The sequence below is a fragment of the Strongylocentrotus purpuratus genome, unplaced genomic scaffold (assembly GCF_000002235.5).
Source record: "Strongylocentrotus purpuratus isolate Spur 01 unplaced genomic scaffold, Spur_5.0 spur5_scaffold_11, whole genome shotgun sequence".
Taxonomy (NCBI): domain Eukaryota; kingdom Metazoa; phylum Echinodermata; class Echinoidea; order Camarodonta; family Strongylocentrotidae; genus Strongylocentrotus; species Strongylocentrotus purpuratus.
The window spans coordinates 6,224,771-6,246,772 of NW_022145596.1; the positions used below are offsets into that span (position 1 = coordinate 6,224,771).

A 22,002-nucleotide genomic window follows, 5' to 3' on the forward strand; every position below is an offset into this window, starting at 1 on the left:
AATTGAATTACTATGGTATTCGTGGTATACCGCTTCAATGGTTTCAAAGTTATTTATTAAGTCGTAAACAGTTTGTGGTGGTCGATGGTGTCGAATCCAATCTCATGAATATTGATATCGGTGTCCCTCAGGGTTCAGTTTTGGGGCCACTTTTGTTTATTTTATATGTAAAATTGTAAATGACATTGTTAATTCATCAAAATTATTGAAGTTTTCTCTCTTTGCGGATGACACTGCTGTTGTGTTCTCCCATGCTAATATATCTCAATTGATTTTCACTGTGAATTCAGAATTGTGTATTTTAAATAATTGGTTCAAATGTAATAAATTGCAACTTAATTTTGAAAAAACTAAATATGTAATTTTCCATCCTAGGAAGAGAAAGGTATTAAGTGACATTGAAGTTGTAAAAATTGATGATATTGCTATTGAAAGAAAAGATTGCATTGACTTCTTAGGAGTAACCATCCAAGAAAATTTAAATTGGAAAAAACATATCGATCGTGTCTGTAATAAATTGCTCAAATGTATTGGTGTATTTTATAGACTTAAGGATTTTTTACCCCTCAGAATATTATTTAATATTTATTATGCAATATTACTTCCTCATCTGAACTATTGTACTATAATTTGGGGCAATACTTTCAAATCAAACTTATCAAAATTGTTTATTTTACAAAAGAAAGCAGTTCGTCTGTTGACCAACTCTCATTATATGACTCCAAGCGCGCCACTTTTTGTTAAATATAAAATTATGCCTCTTTTCGAACTGATAAGATTTAATACCTGGATTTTTATGTATAAATATAATAAAGGCGCCCTTCCAGAAGTTTTTTCTAACATGTTTCAAACAAACTCAAAATTCCACACTCATTTAACTAGACAACATCAAGATTTACATAAACCCTTCTCTAGATTCAATTATGTTCGCAATTCAATTAGATTCACAGGGGTGTATGAATGGAATTTGTTAAGTAGTAACATTACAAATAGCACAACACTATCCAGATTTAAAGTATTGTGTAAGTTACGTTTATTCAGTTCTTTAAATAATCTCGATCTCTCTTCGTAGCTCTTTATCTTGTATTTTTCCTTCCTCTTATATCTTTGCTCCATTCTGTCGTGTGTTTGTGTGTGTGTGTGTGTGTGTGTGTGTGTGCTTGCTTGCTTGTTATGCGTGCGTGTGCATTTAAATTTATATTAAAGTTATAATGTACTTGTATATAGGGTCCCGACTACAAGCAGTCTTGCTTCTCAGGGACCCTGACCATTATTACTTTTGTTTGTTGTTGTTATTTGATATCATTCTTCTATTGTATTGTTGTTTTGTATATTTTGTTGTTTTAAATGGTCAATAAACGAAGGGACTTCCTTCATATTCAAATTCTTCTCCTTTTTAATATATGATGAGCCGATCCTCACATCATCTGATGCCAGCCAGAAGGGTGACAACACTTATACATATACTTTATCAGAGTTAAAGCCATTCTAGCTCTGAAGTGAAAACATACACTCGAAAGACATAAACATTATTCTCTCACCCCACCCCCTCCCCCAACTTCTCTGAACCAATGACCATGTTAACAGGTCATAAAAAGAAAGTTCATCAACAAATTGAACAAAATACCAGGTTTTCTCAGCATTATATTCAAATTTGTCTAACTCTGCCAATTTATTCCACCACATAAATTGTGATGACATATGACTCATGAAATCAACATTCAAGGGGAGAGAAATGGCAGGATTAAATCGCATTCCTAACATTTCTTGATTTAAAAATTATTTTTAAAAGCCCACTATTTAGTCCAACCTTCCAATTTATGTATAAGGAATCATTGTCCTCTTGAAACATGTCCTATCTCACCCATCAAATGTGTATTGCTAGATTTTTGAGAAACACTAGTTTCTTGATTCATTGTCCAATTTCTTCATCATAATCAACAAGGAAACAACCAGTATTTAAAAGCTTGCATCTGCAATAGCAAAAGCATAGACTTCTAGTTTGCAATTAAAGATAATAAAAAAAGGCATAAAGTGGAACAAATCATCAATAAGAGATATAAAATTACACCTAGGGACAACATTCTAGCTATCCAAACCCAATGATATATCTGTTGACCAGTATAACCTGTGGATACCAGTTTGGTTGAGATTGGAGCCCAGTTACGAGCTTGACGACAGATTTGTAGTCCTTTCTTCATCCAAAAAACAGGCAGAAGTCTGAGAAATCAGTAGCACGGGGTAGTCTCTTTCAGAGACCCTATCTCTGTGACTCAGATTGGTAAACATATTTTGCGGACTTGGAACTTCAGCAGTTGACATTTTTCAGCCAGGAACTTTGATGTTTGTTCAGAAAGACAGAATTGCTCTTATGTGTTATCTCCAGACAGCAGTTGTTATCTGAAAACTTTATATCAAAGCTATATCCTGCAAAATATTGAACCACTGTAATTAAAGAAAAGTTTTCCTCTCATTGCTGTCTCATGCTACATCAGTGAATATCAAAGCATATTCAGAATTTGAATAGGATAATTTACGGATAATTTCGGTAACAGTTCATAAAAAGATTTTTTTTTTAAATTGAACTCATTTCAGATTGCATCTAGGCCTATTTCACAATTGACATAAAGCTAGAACAGGATGATTTGACAATGTTTCTTTACCCCCCCCCCTCCCCAACAAATAAAGAAAATCAATTTGAGTAAATTTCACAAATTCAGTTTATCATACAATTTTTGTGATTTCTGGTTGCAAAGACTTCTCTTTCTCTTTTTCTTTCAGAGCTGGGAAGAAGCCAAAAAGAAACAACAACTAAAAAAACACCATGAACTTTATAAAGGTCAATACGTTTGTACTTTCAGACTAATCAAAAACTAAATGATTACAGCATAAAATTGAACTCAACTCCATCAAACTGGAAGGTCTAAATGTATTAAATTTGGTTTCTTGTTCATATACTGAATAGAAATTATAGTTTGGTTAGTATCAACTTGTTTCAGATCCTCTACTTGTATGACAAGGTCATATTTATAAAGTATTCAAGATGCATGAAAATTATTAACAGGATAAAGTGATTTCATTTTCTTGAAATAGTGTTACATACCGTTCCTGTTTTCACGAAGTGACGGTAGTGAGGAAAATCGGCACCCAAAGTGTATGCGATTTTCGTTCACTACCGTCACTTTGTGAAAATAGGGACGATACTACTACTAATAATAAAAACGGTGCTTATAAAGCGCTTACATAGTGAAAGTATGGTATATCAAAATGATTCACGCATCATTTTGTACAAAAAATGGAGGAAAACAAAATCTAGTTTGATTTGCTATGGGATTTCCTTTCATATAAGAATTGTAGGACCAATACAAAAGGGCACTTCCCTCTAAATTGATCTCTTTCATACACCAATTTAATTGAACGTTTATATTCTAGGAAATAGAGGAGTCCTTCTAAAATTGAAGGTGAAAAAAAGTTGTATGAAACCATATTTTGTATCTCACTGGCCTGCTAATCAAGACGGAGGCACAAGGGTCACCACCAGTCATTCCAGCTACCTGTTCAAATCGTAAAATTTATAGATGTCCTCCCAGAAAAGTAAATATGAGGTGAACATACCAATCCAATGAAGTCAGACTTGATATGCCTTCTGAGGAGACCGCTCAATAGGCCTGTCCTCATTAGCTCGAGTTTGCCAAATAACTTGCTATTTTCAGACTTGAGATATTATCCAGAAAATCGAAATTGCGTCTTTACCAGACCGATACGCTCATCACAAACTAGCTCGGATGGGCGCAAATTAGCCCGCTATTTCCCAAACAGATGGATATTTTGGAAACAAAAACAAAATTTCTCTGGATATTTTCTCAACAAAATAACCCGCTAATTGCAACTGCGGGCTGATGATCTGGCTAGCGGTAGTTAAAATAGCAGGTTATTTTGCAACTTTGGTCTGATGAAAACAGGCCTAAGGAGCTCAACAATTTGGGGTTGAAGGAGCTCCTATAGTGTCTAATAAATCATGTATGATGTCTCCACTTCATACCTAAAGTTGAGAAGTGTCACATGTAGGAGTAATTGATTTGTCTCAAAATGGGATATTAAAGTACAAATTTGTTTTTAATTTGGAAATTGGATATATTTTCACTAGAAACTTGATACACACCACAATCAGGGCAATGCCTTCTGATACAAGATTATTTATTTGTGGTTCGTACAAAACCTGATTTATTGCTCTGTTTCCATGTTTTGCCAAATTCGTAACACATTTCAAAAGTAGCACTGCTGGAAATAAAGGTATATTGACAAACACAGAATGGATTTATTCCTGACACAATAATTCTTAACAGTTAAAACTTGTAACTAATAAACAGTAACACTTTGGTATTATTGCCTCTCTTCACTCCATTCCTTTCTTCACATAACAAGGAATATATCATTATGTCTTTAACAACATAATGATAATTTCTCCATTGATTGATCATACTAATCTCTTTAAGTTCTTTTAAATGATCATTCCGGTAACAAATATAGATACGGTTGAGATTCTCAGCAGAAAAATAAGTGATACGATATGATGATAAATCTGAAAAGTCAAGCATAAGAGTGTGGTGACAGCAATGATATTAATTGAATGATTGCAGATCATTACACAGTCATTTAAAGATTGAAATATCATTACTTTCACCTTCATTATTTCTATACCTGTAAACCTTGCTAGGTATGATCAATGAGGCAATTTGAAATGTGGGAGGCGATGACAGCCAGCGAGGAGGTTTACAATAGACAAAATGAGACAAATTGAAAGTATAGATTACCCAAAGCCACTACAGTACAGACATTTTAGCATCTATGAATTCCTTCATTAATTTATCATCTCATTCCTTTTACAGATGAACTATAACAATTCCATTTTTAAACACGTTAAAGTTATGGCATGTTTCATACTGTATATTAATTCTAATTATATTTCATACATGATGCAGCATATATAATGTAAATCAAGGTAAACAAAATAAAAGTGAAAATAAATGTTCAAAAGTCTATATAGGGCTTATTATTTAATGCTCTGTACAATATTCCTTTACACCGTCTTAGCAAGAACTCATATCTCATGAGCACAACACTGCTTGTAAAAGCCATTTATGAGTATGACAGTACATATATTTCCATAAACTTTGCATAAACTAGTGTTGAGGATTTATATTTTCCCTCTAGCATATCACCCAAAACAAGCAAAAAGAAGATCGTGAGAGAGAAAGAGCCATCATGATTTCAGACTATCTACACACTAATCACAGCCTTCTCTTTAGTTACCGCGAGGCAGCATGGCTAAGAAAATGATACCTGATATTTTTCAATTTCATGATCATCATTGCTTCCTTTGCCCCAAGGGACTTTGAGCAAAAAATAATGAGGGCACTGGGAGATCATCTGTTCATGCCTCAACAAATATATCACGTGGGAGAATAGATAGAGAGGTTTGTAGCTCTAAATCCTGGATTTGAAATATCATATAGAAATAAACATTTTACAAAGTGAATATCCAGGTATACCAGGTAAATAAAAAGTTAACAATAGAGTGAGTACAGTCAAATCGGTCTATAAAGTCCACCCAAGGGTAACAAAGAAAGTGGTCACTGTAGACAGGTTCTATGACACATATTTCTTTCTAGAGGGAGATAAAGCGAATGACTGCTATAGAAAGGTGGCCTTTGTAGAGAGGTGGCCAATAAGACAGGAATTAACTGTAGTTATATTTTAATACACCTCTCTAGTAATGAGTAAGGTTGAGATTTCATCAATGTCCATGCAAGTAAGAATAAATAGACCCCTACTTTCATTGAAAAGTTTCCACATCCACACAGTTATATTTCTAAATATTTAGTAGCACTAATTACCTAAGTATCTTTGAGGCATCTAGACACCAGTTAACATGTGGCATAAAATATGGACCAGGGTAATTCCAACTTTTCAAGGAACCTTTTCCATGCTAATTTGGGAGCAAACTGCTGTGTAAACATTTTCATTATCTCAACATACCCCGATGACTAATGAGTAAAGAATCCTATAGACCTAGACCGGGTACTTGTAAACAAGGGAAATGTTGTGTTTAGAGTTAGACTACCATTTAGTGTTGTCATGTTCATTTAGAATCTCTACACTTCTTTTTGTATGTAGGGAATTGAAGTTCAACATCTAATTTTAGTATCATGTCTATATCCATCCGCTTCTGGGAAATGTTATTATACTTTCTAAAACTTTCTAGTATACTGTCACGTACTATATTCCACACCGACAAGGGTATGTTCCAAAGATAGAGTCATGATAGAGTCATGAAAGAGGCTCACAGCTAGGGCAAAGGCTGCACGGTGACAGACTGGCATGCTGGAGACCAGTTGGTCAATCATGGTTACAAATGATGCTACCAAATTGAATGTGAAAAGCCCATGCAATCATGTATAAAGACTGCACGCTGATTACCTCGCCTTGTTAATGGACCCTCATACTCTGTAGTCCTCCTACACTGCACCATCGATCACCACATTCTCTTGAAAAAATTGAATTACTATGGTATTCGTGGTATACCGCTTCAATGGTTTCAAAGTTATTTATTAAGTCGTAAACAGTTTGTGGTGGTCGATGGTGTCGAATCCAATCTCATGAATATTGATATCGGTGTCCCTCAGGGTTCAGTTTTGGGGCCACTTTTGTTTATTTTATATGTAAAATTGTAAATGACATTGTTAATTCATCAAAATTATTGAAGTTTTCTCTCTTTGCGGATGACACTGCTGTTGTGTTCTCCCATGCTAATATATCTCAATTGATTTTCACTGTGAATTCAGAATTGTGTATTTTAAATAATTGGTTCAAATGTAATAAATTGCAACTTAATTTTGAAAAAACTAAATATGTAATTTTCCATCCTAGGAAGAGAAAGGTATTAAGTGACATTGAAGTTGTAAAAATTGATGATATTGCTATTGAAAGAAAAGATTGCATTGACTTCTTAGGAGTAACCATCCAAGAAAATTTAAATTGGAAAAAACATATCGATCGTGTCTGTAATAAATTGCTCAAATGTATTGGTGTATTTTATAGACTTAAGGATTTTTTACCCCTCAGAATATTATTTAATATTTATTATGCAATATTACTTCCTCATCTGAACTATTGTACTATAATTTGGGGCAATACTTTCAAATCAAACTTATCAAAATTGTTTATTTTACAAAAGAAAGCAGTTCGTCTGTTGACCAACTCTCATTATATGACTCCAAGCGCGCCACTTTTTGTTAAATATAAAATTATGCCTCTTTTCGAACTGATAAGATTTAATACCTGGATTTTTATGTATAAATATAATAAAGGCGCCCTTCCAGAAGTTTTTTCTAACATGTTTCAAACAAACTCAAAATTCCACACTCATTTAACTAGACAACATCAAGATTTACATAAACCCTTCTCTAGATTCAATTATGTTCGCAATTCAATTAGATTCACAGGGGTGTATGAATGGAATTTGTTAAGTAGTAACATTACAAATAGCACAACACTATCCAGATTTAAAGTATTGTGTAAGTTACGTTTATTCAGTTCTTTAAATAATCTCGATCTCTCTTCGTAGCTCTTTATCTTGTATTTTTCCTTCCTCTTATATCTTTGCTCCATTCTGTCGTGTGTTTGTGTGTGTGTGTGTGTGTGTGTGTGTGTGCTTGCTTGCTTGTTATGCGTGCGTGTGCATTTAAATTTATATTAAAGTTATAATGTACTTGTATATAGGGTCCCGACTACAAGCAGTCTTGCTTCTCAGGGACCCTGACCATTATTACTTTTGTTTGTTGTTGTTATTTGATATCATTCTTCTATTGTATTGTTGTTTTGTATATTTTGTTGTTTTAAATGGTCAATAAACGAAGGGACTTCCTTCATATTCAAATTCTTCTCCTTTTTAATATATGATGAGCCGATCCTCACATCATCTGATGCCAGCCAGAAGGGTGACAACACTTATACATATACTTTATCAGAGTTAAAGCCATTCTAGCTCTGAAGTGAAAACATACACTCGAAAGACATAAACATTATTCTCTCACCCCACCCCCTCCCCCAACTTCTCTGAACCAATGACCATGTTAACAGGTCATAAAAAGAAAGTTCATCAACAAATTGAACAAAATACCAGGTTTTCTCAGCATTATATTCAAATTTGTCTAACTCTGCCAATTTATTCCACCACATAAATTGTGATGACATATGACTCATGAAATCAACATTCAAGGGGAGAGAAATGGCAGGATTAAATCGCATTCCTAACATTTCTTGATTTAAAAATTATTTTTAAAAGCCCACTATTTAGTCCAACCTTCCAATTTATGTATAAGGAATCATTGTCCTCTTGAAACATGTCCTATCTCACCCATCAAATGTGTATTGCTAGATTTTTGAGAAACACTAGTTTCTTGATTCATTGTCCAATTTCTTCATCATAATCAACAAGGAAACAACCAGTATTTAAAAGCTTGCATCTGCAATAGCAAAAGCATAGACTTCTAGTTTGCAATTAAAGATAATAAAAAAAGGCATAAAGTGGAACAAATCATCAATAAGAGATATAAAATTACACCTAGGGACAACATTCTAGCTATCCAAACCCAATGATATATCTGTTGACCAGTATAACCTGTGGATACCAGTTTGGTTGAGATTGGAGCCCAGTTACGAGCTTGACGACAGATTTGTAGTCCTTTCTTCATCCAAAAAACAGGCAGAAGTCTGAGAAATCAGTAGCACGGGGTAGTCTCTTTCAGAGACCCTATCTCTGTGACTCAGATTGGTAAACATATTTTGCGGACTTGGAACTTCAGCAGTTGACATTTTTCAGCCAGGAACTTTGATGTTTGTTCAGAAAGACAGAATTGCTCTTATGTGTTATCTCCAGACAGCAGTTGTTATCTGAAAACTTTATATCAAAGCTATATCCTGCAAAATATTGAACCACTGTAATTAAAGAAAAGTTTTCCTCTCATTGCTGTCTCATGCTACATCAGTGAATATCAAAGCATATTCAGAATTTGAATAGGATAATTTACGGATAATTTCGGTAACAGTTCATAAAAAGATTTTTTTTTTAAATTGAACTCATTTCAGATTGCATCTAGGCCTATTTCACAATTGACATAAAGCTAGAACAGGATGATTTGACAATGTTTCTTTACCCCCCCCCCTCCCCAACAAATAAAGAAAATCAATTTGAGTAAATTTCACAAATTCAGTTTATCATACAATTTTTGTGATTTCTGGTTGCAAAGACTTCTCTTTCTCTTTTTCTTTCAGAGCTGGGAAGAAGCCAAAAAGAAACAACAACTAAAAAAACACCATGAACTTTATAAAGGTCAATACGTTTGTACTTTCAGACTAATCAAAAACTAAATGATTACAGCATAAAATTGAACTCAACTCCATCAAACTGGAAGGTCTAAATGTATTAAATTTGGTTTCTTGTTCATATACTGAATAGAAATTATAGTTTGGTTAGTATCAACTTGTTTCAGATCCTCTACTTGTATGACAAGGTCATATTTATAAAGTATTCAAGATGCATGAAAATTATTAACAGGATAAAGTGATTTCATTTTCTTGAAATAGTGTTACATACCGTTCCTGTTTTCACGAAGTGACGGTAGTGAGGAAAATCGGCACCCAAAGTGTATGCGATTTTCGTTCACTACCGTCACTTTGTGAAAATAGGGACGATACTACTACTAATAATAAAAACGGTGCTTATAAAGCGCTTACATAGTGAAAGTATGGTATATCAAAATGATTCACGCATCATTTTGTACAAAAAATGGAGGAAAACAAAATCTAGTTTGATTTGCTATGGGATTTCCTTTCATATAAGAATTGTAGGACCAATACAAAAGGGCACTTCCCTCTAAATTGATCTCTTTCATACACCAATTTAATTGAACGTTTATATTCTAGGAAATAGAGGAGTCCTTCTAAAATTGAAGGTGAAAAAAAGTTGTATGAAACCATATTTTGTATCTCACTGGCCTGCTAATCAAGACGGAGGCACAAGGGTCACCACCAGTCATTCCAGCTACCTGTTCAAATCGTAAAATTTATAGATGTCCTCCCAGAAAAGTAAATATGAGGTGAACATACCAATCCAATGAAGTCAGACTTGATATGCCTTCTGAGGAGACCGCTCAATAGGCCTGTCCTCATTAGCTCGAGTTTGCCAAATAACTTGCTATTTTCAGACTTGAGATATTATCCAGAAAATCGAAATTGCGTCTTTACCAGACCGATACGCTCATCACAAACTAGCTCGGATGGGCGCAAATTAGCCCGCTATTTCCCAAACAGATGGATATTTTGGAAACAAAAACAAAATTTCTCTGGATATTTTCTCAACAAAATAACCCGCTAATTGCAACTGCGGGCTGATGATCTGGCTAGCGGTAGTTAAAATAGCAGGTTATTTTGCAACTTTGGTCTGATGAAAACAGGCCTAAGGAGCTCAACAATTTGGGGTTGAAGGAGCTCCTATAGTGTCTAATAAATCATGTATGATGTCTCCACTTCATACCTAAAGTTGAGAAGTGTCACATGTAGGAGTAATTGATTTGTCTCAAAATGGGATATTAAAGTACAAATTTGTTTTTAATTTGGAAATTGGATATATTTTCACTAGAAACTTGATACACACCACAATCAGGGCAATGCCTTCTGATACAAGATTATTTATTTGTGGTTCGTACAAAACCTGATTTATTGCTCTGTTTCCATGTTTTGCCAAATTCGTAACACATTTCAAAAGTAGCACTGCTGGAAATAAAGGTATATTGACAAACACAGAATGGATTTATTCCTGACACAATAATTCTTAACAGTTAAAACTTGTAACTAATAAACAGTAACACTTTGGTATTATTGCCTCTCTTCACTCCATTCCTTTCTTCACATAACAAGGAATATATCATTATGTCTTTAACAACATAATGATAATTTCTCCATTGATTGATCATACTAATCTCTTTAAGTTCTTTTAAATGATCATTCCGGTAACAAATATAGATACGGTTGAGATTCTCAGCAGAAAAATAAGTGATACGATATGATGATAAATCTGAAAAGTCAAGCATAAGAGTGTGGTGACAGCAATGATATTAATTGAATGATTGCAGATCATTACACAGTCATTTAAAGATTGAAATATCATTACTTTCACCTTCATTATTTCTATACCTGTAAACCTTGCTAGGTATGATCAATGAGGCAATTTGAAATGTGGGAGGCGATGACAGCCAGCGAGGAGGTTTACAATAGACAAAATGAGACAAATTGAAAGTATAGATTACCCAAAGCCACTACAGTACAGACATTTTAGCATCTATGAATTCCTTCATTAATTTATCATCTCATTCCTTTTACAGATGAACTATAACAATTCCATTTTTAAACACGTTAAAGTTATGGCATGTTTCATACTGTATATTAATTCTAATTATATTTCATACATGATGCAGCATATATAATGTAAATCAAGGTAAACAAAATAAAAGTGAAAATAAATGTTCAAAAGTCTATATAGGGCTTATTATTTAATGCTCTGTACAATATTCCTTTACACCGTCTTAGCAAGAACTCATATCTCATGAGCACAACACTGCTTGTAAAAGCCATTTATGAGTATGACAGTACATATATTTCCATAAACTTTGCATAAACTAGTGTTGAGGATTTATATTTTCCCTCTAGCATATCACCCAAAACAAGCAAAAAGAAGATCGTGAGAGAGAAAGAGCCATCATGATTTCAGACTATCTACACACTAATCACAGCCTTCTCTTTAGTTACCGCGAGGCAGCATGGCTAAGAAAATGATACCTGATATTTTTCAATTTCATGATCATCATTGCTTCCTTTGCCCCAAGGGACTTTGAGCAAAAAATAATGAGGGCACTGGGAGATCATCTGTTCATGCCTCAACAAATATATCACGTGGGAGAATAGATAGAGAGGTTTGTAGCTCTAAATCCTGGATTTGAAATATCATATAGAAATAAACATTTTACAAAGTGAATATCCAGGTATACCAGGTAAATAAAAAGTTAACAATAGAGTGAGTACAGTCAAATCGGTCTATAAAGTCCACCCAAGGGTAACAAAGAAAGTGGTCACTGTAGACAGGTTCTATGACACATATTTCTTTCTAGAGGGAGATAAAGCGAATGACTGCTATAGAAAGGTGGCCTTTGTAGAGAGGTGGCCAATAAGACAGGAATTAACTGTAGTTATATTTTAATACACCTCTCTAGTAATGAGTAAGGTTGAGATTTCATCAATGTCCATGCAAGTAAGAATAAATAGACCCCTACTTTCATTGAAAAGTTTCCACATCCACACAGTTATATTTCTAAATATTTAGTAGCACTAATTACCTAAGTATCTTTGAGGCATCTAGACACCAGTTAACATGTGGCATAAAATATGGACCAGGGTAATTCCAACTTTTCAAGGAACCTTTTCCATGCTAATTTGGGAGCAAACTGCTGTGTAAACATTTTCATTATCTCAACATACCCCGATGACTAATGAGTAAAGAATCCTATAGACCTAGACCGGGTACTTGTAAACAAGGGAAATGTTGTGTTTAGAGTTAGACTACCATTTAGTGTTGTCATGTTCATTTAGAATCTCTACACTTCTTTTTGTATGTAGGGAATTGAAGTTCAACATCTAATTTTAGTATCATGTCTATATCCATCCGCTTCTGGGAAATGTTATTATACTTTCTAAAACTTTCTAGTATACTGTCACGTACTATATTCCACACCGACAAGGGTATGTTCCAAAGATAGAGTCATGATAGAGTCATGAAAGAGGCTCACAGCTAGGGCAAAGGCTGCACGGTGACAGACTGGCATGCTGGAGACCAGTTGGTCAATCATGGTTACAAATGATGCTACCAAATTGAATGTGAAAAGCCCATGCAATCATGTATAAAGACTGCACGCTGATTACCTCGCCTTGTTAATGGACCCTCATACTCTGTAGTCCTCCTACACTGCACATGAGCAAGGGGGAAATGGCGGTATAATAGCAGTACTTAAAATCAGAAATGTTCATGACATGGAACTTTCATGATGTACATCACAGCGACTTTCATTTCAAGAAAATTTCATGAATTGCAAGCATTCAGTTTTAGGTCATCAGTTGTAATTCATTCATTTTGTGTGGCATGAAACTTTGTGAATGTGGGAAGTTGGGAACCACTCACAAAATTTGCAAATATTTCATACACAGTAAAGTTTCTGGTGTTATTTTTAATTCTAAAATTCATTTAGACATGTAAACATTGATGAAGACCTACATGTATGTCCATTTTCTTATGAAAGTAGACTACTGCATGTAGTGAGAAGTGTAATTTACATAGAGTTCTGAAAAGTTTAAAATCAATCATGAATATTGTCAAACAGATGCTATCCTATTCACCTTCCATAAGTGAGCTGTTTTTAAAACCCTCACATACTGGATGTTTAATATTTCAGAGTCATTTTGCAAACGCAACTATTTTTTATTAAGTGTCAAATTATATTACAAACAGTCCCTTTATATTGTCAACAGTTGTCAATATGAGACATCACACCTACCAATCTCTGATATTGGTGTCCCTTTGTCAATATTAAAGGTGAGTGTACTTTTTTCGTGACTCTTTTAATATTGTATAAAAACCACAAAATGGATCATAAAAGAGACACCATCAGTCACAATAAAAATCATACCTGGTGTAAATGCTAAGTACTTTGTATCCTGGTAACAATTAGAGCCTTGTTTTCCCCCATTGAGGTCCATAAAAATCTTACTGAATCAAATATTTTAGTTTTCTTTTAAAATGTTTCCAGGGGTAAAATCAACTAAAAAAACAATTTTCAATTATATGCCACAGACTTTAATATAACTTCTGAAATGACACATACAGATATGTCATACATTCTGTAGTGGAAAAAAATACCCCCCCCCCCCCAAAGTTACTAAATATCTGGAAAGTATACTGAGTACCTTGACTTTTCCTAAATAATGCCAGTGCTAGCAGTGAGGATGTCCATTTAAAGCTGCTACACTTAATTTATGACTTATTTCAGCATCTAGATGCTATGGTATCCTGTGAAATAGTACATTGTAATAAAGAAACTATATATTTCATAGCCCTGCATCATCCCATGGGTGGATCACGGCATTATAATAACAGTTTTAATTAAACAATATCATTCAGCAGCAATGCCGGGTGATTGTGATATAAACTAGAAATGGAAACTGGAAAGTGACATTAAAGACCGTCAATACTACTGGGCCAGAAGGGATTAGGCCACCCTGCAAGGTCACTGATAGGTGGCTATCTCATTAACTCAGCTCTTAACTAACATAAGAAAAAGAGGATCATGGGGGACCAACAGGCACCGATTGGGGAAGTTTTCTATATAGAGGGAGCAAGTAGCTACAAGTAGAACAGTGGGGCTTTAAATTAGCAGCAGACAATAATGAAGATACCTCTGGTGACTTCATCCCATGCCGAATGAAGGAGGGGAATGTGCATGAGCAAAATGTCAGAGTCAAAAGTCAATGAGAAGTCCATCTGGGTTTCAGAGATAATACCGTCATGGGGTATTTCCTTCTCCGTGCTGCTAGACCGCACCAGGCGCGGGACCGTTGTCTGGGACCGTCTCGCGTGATCGGTGGAGCTGGAAATAATTCCTTGAAAGACTTGATGATTTAGTGCCCGTGAAATCCTCTAGAGTCATCTTTTTATCATGAGTTAATTGCTGGCTCCTTTTGGAACGTTTAATGAGTCATTGGGATCCATGGGAACATGCTCCATTCATTAGCTGGTTCAAACTTCTTTAATGATTTAAAAATGTAATATATAAAGGATTCAACTTAATAACAAGCATATAAAATACACTACTTGCTTATGAACATCTGGGAATACACGTGTTAAAGAATAGTGATTAAAATGTATCCTTGTGTCTTTCTTTTTTCTGCGTATCTCTGCATAGAACTAACATTACCCATTGTCAGCACGACCTCGTTTTTCTCACTTAAAAACAAAAATTATTACAAAGTATCACATCTGACTAATTGCATATGTCATTTGATGTTTTGAAAGCTGAATAGGGTCCAAGGTTTCTAAATAAATTGTTACCTTGTTAATTTTGAAGTGCATAGAGACTTTTAAATGTGATATGCGCTATACAAGAACCAAATATTATTAATATTATTAATTTCAATCAGTGACAGATTGAAGGGGAGATGGTGAAAAATGCTATGTTTGCCAATTAATGCCTCTCGTCAATTAATTAATTCCATTAATGATAGACTAAAGTTTCCTTTTTTTCCTTATATTTCATTTGGATGGTTGGATGGTGCGACAGAAAAATTGTGCAATGAACATCTTTCAGTGTCTTTCCATACCTGGTCATGGTGAACACAAACTAAATAAGATCACATCACTGAAGCAATCAGACAGGAATCGGAGATGGCGCTCTTTATTTCTTTAAATCTCCTCAAAGGTCGTAGGTCAGCGCTGACAGTTGTCTTTGTTCTAGTCCATTACGGTCCCAGAATTATAAAACCTGAGAAACTGTCTGAGCACAGACAGCAAGAAATCCCCTTTCTGACTTGTGAATTTTGACATTCTTGTTTTGAAAGCAATGGCTGTTACAAATCCTCTCAAAACAGGGCTGTCAAAATTTTAATCCGAAGAGAGTTCGACTGTTTTTTCAACTTTGGAAACTCGTACTGGGGTGCCTCTAAATTCAATCATTGATGCCCTCCAACCAATCGCTGTGTCTTTGGAAGAGAAACAAGATACACTACTAAGCAAGCTCCCTCAGACTTCAACTTCTGATGACAACAAACTACTAAAGCAGAGGGAATGAGCTTTAAGAAGGGATGCAGTCAGTTAAAGCTTTACCGTCACAAGCTGATATTAAATGCCAATACTTCTAAGTATATTAACACATCTTGTGAAAGAAAAGGTAGAAAATTCTATAAATTAACATCTGATAATAGTGACTGGATTAGCACTCCCCTACTAATGGAAAGAGATGACAGGGATTTATTCATTGCAAAATGAATAAATCATAACAATCTACTTAAAATCCCTCACAAAAATGATCCTACAGTGATTGTGGGAATTCAAATTTTGCTGAAATATCATGTAAACTACAAGGGTGGGGTATTACACAAATCTTCCCACTTGAGGCTTCAGATAAAGGCCATTACCATAAAATTTCAAGTTAGAATGGATTTAGTTTTTGTTGGACGTTCGTTTTTTATTCCTTTCATACCCTATCTGTATGATCTTCGTCTAATGCATTTTTTGATCCACTCTTCCTTACAAACTGACAACTTCATTCATCAAAGCAGTTCAGTTTTTGTATTTTCCTGATAAGCTAATCTTGACTAAAGCTGTTATATTCTTTCTAGCTATAAATATTTACTCAAGATCTTTACAGAGTTTTTTTCCTGATTGTTTCAGATCTAGTGAAGAGGAGTATATCTTAATGGGTAGGATTCAACTTTTTGTAAATATTTCACCAGTTCATGACCCAAGTAAACATTAGCAGCATTTACAGTGCAAGCAAAAATATTTGATTTTTCTCACATTCCGGTGTTGTTAGAAGTTGCTAACTTATTACCGGTGAACACAACCAAAATCCCACCTCTGTTCTGTATTCTTAATTTAAAAAAAATGTTTTTAAAAGAAAAATGCAACTTACAAATCACCTCAATCCAAATCAATTAAGAGAATGTCTTAAAGGTACATTTATTGTATTCTTACAAGACAATAAGACTAATTTCTCTAAATGTTCTCACTCTATTATATTTGATAGATGCAGGGGAGTACTTTGAGATTAAAAGTATATGACAATCATCATTTTCTGTAATAATGTTAGAAAGGTTATAAATTAAAAAAAAATAAATATAGAGTAATAAACATACTGTAGTTATATGTATCCACAGCAGCAGTGTCAACAAGAACAAGGGAAACGCTCTCGGCGGTCTCGCCTGCATAACGCAATTCAATATGATAAACCAGAACGTCAATGACGTAGTGCTCATCCGCATCTCGCAACAACAAATATCGTAAATTTTATGTGGTACACTTTTGAACTGGTCAAAAAATAAAAATTTGATGCCCTGGAAGGGACATAATTTCATTTCATTTGCATAAAGTACCATAAATAATCAATAGAGCAAAATCTCACAATTCTGTGTAGAAGTTTAGTGTACCAAAGTTAGCTCTACCAGATAAGGCAAACCAAATCAAAATCGGTCGAGAAATGAAGGAGAAGAAGCCTTTTTTGTGATTTCGAATAAATTTGCATAAATTAGCATAGATAATGAATTTCACGATTCTGTGTAGAAATTTTAAATCCCCCTCCTAGCCCTATCATATGAAACAATCAGAATCAAAATCGGTTGAAAAATAACGAAAAAGAAGCATTTTGAAAATCTTTATGTGGTGCCACAACAAAGTCTAAGTTTGTTGACCTTAAATGACCTTTGACCTTAACGTAGTGACCTGAAATTCTACTCACATGATTGGGGAGACTTGATAACCCTATAGTCTAATTTTCATTGACTAAGAACTTATACTTTTAAAATTATATCAAAAATTCAAAAACTTAACCTTGGGTTAAGTTTTCAATGATGATGCTACAACATAGTCCAAGTCTGTTGACCTGAAATGACCTTTGACCTTGACTTTGTGATCTGAAATTCTACTCACATGATTGGGGGTACTTGATTACCCTATAGTCAAAGTTTCATTGACTAAGAACTTATACTTTCAAAATTATATCAAAAATTCAAAAACTTAACCTTAGGTTAAGTTTTTGATGTTGACGCCGTCGCCGTCGCCGTCGCCGTCGCCGCCGCCGTCACCGGAAAAGCGGCGCCTATGTCTCGCTTTTTGCTACGCAGGCGAGACAAAAATCATGCAGAAGTTTTATGTACCTTAATAGTACAATTTTTACTAATGGATTTCATTTCAATGTTCAAATGTTAGCACTTAATTTTTTTTCTCTCTATTTTGAAGGTACCACATGTTGGATACCATTCAAGACAAGAGTTAAAGCCAGGAATAATTCGCTTTCATTACAAAAGGCACAAAACCCTTCTGGTCAATACACATGCAAATTAACTAAATTACCCAGATAACATCATTATCAAAGTGATTATCACCCTCATTGTGGTACGCATAGCCCTTGTGCAAACCAATCTATTTCATACCCAAATCACAAAAACATTGTTAATAAGATATCTCCATGGCAACTATCACCAATAGAGGTAGAAAATCAAATTTGTACAAAGGTGTCTAAATGTTCTGGTACACCAATATATGAAAATGTGGATTACTATAAATGGCACCGCATTGCAGTCGGGAATACAAATTAATTACTAAGACAGGGATAATAGAAGATAATGGAAACTGCTAGATCCCTTTCGATAATCTGTGTTTCACTCCCAAATTGTTGAATGTCATTGGTATTTCACATAGCTGTGTATAACACAAACTTCTTAAATCCAACTGAGCTAATCTCTGTCTGTTAATCTTGTTCTTTCCTTCATTTTTGTTTTTAACCTATCTCTCTTTCTTATCTCCCTATATCTCATATTCTCAATTCTTTTCCTCAATAATCATGTCTTTGTTTGTATCTGATGGATTTCATATAACATGTAGCAATAACTAATATCATATTAAGGAGTAGTTTTGTACTCAATGCTGTTCCCAACCGATTCATGAAACGATTAACAAAAATAGGTCTGAATTTGAACCAAAAGTCTGTACGAGGAGACTATCCTACAGTCCAGATAACAAAACTAGACAACTGGATGCATTTGATTATCTCAGGCCAATCTTGATTAAACACCTGCTTAATTAATTTGGGGAGTGGATGGATGAAGGAGTTTAATTGATAACATCAGATAGAATGTCATGTAACTCATGTAAAACATCCCTGGTGACATCTGCAATATAGTGCTGTTGTCCCCAAGACTTGTGATCCTTATCATGGGGCTCTATTTTTTATCTAATTTCGCCTGGGCTCTGAAAGCAAAATAATAACAATCTGTACAACGCTATACCAATTAAAGGAACTAATTAGAAATTAAATAGAGAGTTCAAGTTGGTTATCAGACATATGCTTTTGTCATATTGGCTCTTTAGTAATTTTTATATCACTCACAAGGTGTGTTATCTTTGGTAGACGAAGAGTCACTCTCGTTCATAGAGAAAAACTTTCATGCTATGTGCTAATGCTAGAATTGAGGTATTTATTGACTGCATAGTTTTGATATGGAAATCAAGGCTGTGCAATATTTCATTCTTACAATAGAAGGCCATGTTATTGTCTATCTCAAATTGTGATAATATCAGAGTAGTTTGTTTGACTGAAGTATAGTGTGAAAGTTAAGTTTGTTTCATTTCTTTCTGGAGTCAACTGAAATAGCCTCTGTAAATGGTATATGGACTGACAAAAATCCATGGCTATCTAGATTCAATGTAGTTACAATAATCTAGAGAAGGTACTCTGAACGATATTCAAAGTCAATTACTCAAAAAAGACAGTGGAGATTACTCATGCAGTTTCCACAAAGTTTTATCTCCTAGATACCCAAGTAACATACCTGAGTAATAGATCACATTCTCACATAGAATTGAGATAAGAATTGTAAGTATCACTTTCTCTCTACCAATCGATAATACGACTGGTCACACCCATTTTCCTTGGCAGTTAAATGTTAGGTATCACTCCAACCTATCAAGTGCTCTGGAAGATTTCAAAAACCCAAAAGCTGGGAAAATATTTGCAGGATTATGTAAGGCATTATCTTACCTTCCACAACAAAGGATGCTGGGCTACCTCATCAACAGGGGGCGACAATTAGTGGGAAAGCGTCAAAACTATGTCGGCCCACGTTTCCAAGACAATGGCCCAGAATAAGCACTTCACTCCTGGTGGATACACTCGAAAGCAACACATGTATGACGAGTGTTTGTTCGCTGAGTTGGGTCAGTGTTTGAACAGGGTATCGGGCAGTATGATAATGAAGAAGAAGATAAATTCCTGACTCACAAGCATACGTGATGTATGTTTTGGGGTCCTAAACCTGTCCTTGGTCTCCCCGCAAATAACTTGATAGAAATGCGAGAAAAATAGTTTTTTCAATTTGGGGTTTGCTTGGATTAAACCAGGTCTAAAAGTGAACTCAATTTGTAGACCTTGGTCAGAATCTATTCATGTTCCATCTCTACGAATGTCTCTGTCTGGACAAATATCACATGCTCTTAAACTGACCACTGTTTTTTTCAGCCTTCAGGGTCTTAAAAAAAAATCTAACACATACCTCATCCCTTTCATTGTGGTAACCCTATTGCTACCACAAACCTCAAAATCTATAATTGACCTCATGCATTTCTTGCAAAGGTATTCATAAGTGAAATAACTCATTAATGATGTCAGAATATAATCTTTAAAAGTTAGAAGACTTTATAAGGATGTGGCTACATCACATAATTCCCACATTAGCACTGCATACATATGAAGGAGAATGACCTTGTTATCTGTTATAACATTATCTGACCATTACAACAGTTCAGGTTTGATGAACTAACGGTATGATAAAACAACAAACATATTTGGATTAGGCAATACTTTTGGAGAGAACAAGTATGTAATTAGAATATGCAAGTGGGGGAAATAAGCTAGATTATTTTTTGTTGTTGTTGGTCTCATCTGCCTTTTATTGCTTTTTCTACCATTACATTACATAGTTCTATACCTCTGAAGTTTCAAAACAGAGAGCTACAAGATGCACTAAACCTCACTCTGATTACATCCAATATAATAGAGGTCACATTGAACAGGACTTGTAAGACCCATGGACCCTGAAGTCACCTCCACCGACCAATAAAATAGCACAGTTCTATGAAATAGTTGACTAATGTTTACCAGCCTGATGAGTCACCTAATCAACCAAGATTAGAGTCCAAGCATGGGAGGATAGGCTATCATTAGATAAACCACTGAGGTGATACCCAGCAAACACAAAGGCAGATAAATAATACCAATCTAACAATTCAAAAGGCAGCTTGCTAGGTTCATTGTTAGAGCATTATGTGGTAAGGTCCATCCATGGTTGGAGCAAGTAGGGTACTTTATAGAAAGAGATAGAGAGAGGGAGACAGACAGCTAAGAGTCCGTGAAGACTAAGGAAGATTAAAAAGAAGATTAACACCTCTGCTATTTCAGACAAAAGAGATGAAGGAAAAACAGAGAAAGATTTGATAGGGAAAATATGCGAGGACGAATTGGACTTTCAGGTCCAATAAAGATATTGAAAGAAATAGTTTGGACGTGCCATATAAAATGTAAAACATAGAAAAGAGAGATTATGATGATGATGAATGGAAACAATTATAAAGATGATAATCATTGATTGTGAAAGAGGCACTGACTGTGATGAGGAATTATATTGAACTAATCGAATATAAAATAAAAAGCTACATAACACACAGTATTAACTTACCTCAATAAATAGGCACTAATGGGCAAAGAGATCCATTACCAATCAGTAGGCATCCATAGGATCATCATATAAAGAATACCTGTTAGCAAGAACAATGTAAAACAATGGAATATTACTAAAATGTTTGTATAGACATCAACACATTATTGTGAATAAAACTGCAATCACAGCAAGTTCAACTAACTTCCAGTCATCAGGGTTTACAAGTAGAACAAACATCTACAAGAATCAATGAGAAGATGCAAACAGCCCAAGAGACTACCGTAACCAACGGCCCATGTGTCCAACAATCCAAAGGACTGATAAAGTCAGTCTAGCAAACCTGATGAAAAGTTGTCAGAAGGCTCGCGATACCGACGGCCCACGAGACCGATATTTTGGACTCAAAAGCCT

At 34.8% G+C, this 22,002-nt stretch overlaps 1 long non-coding RNA gene across 1 annotated transcript; it reads right to left on the minus strand.

The window, feature by feature from the left end:
• Positions 1 to 7,564: 7,564 nt before the first annotated feature.
• On the minus strand, positions 7,565 to 20,365 carry LOC115922174. Its single transcript, XR_004063347.1, has 3 exons — positions 20,354 to 20,365; positions 13,285 to 13,286; positions 7,565 to 7,941 (listed from the first exon to the last, which is right to left on the minus strand). It is a non-coding gene; the product is annotated as an uncharacterized LOC115922174 (long non-coding RNA).
• Between the last annotated feature and the right edge of the window lie 1,637 nt (positions 20,366 to 22,002).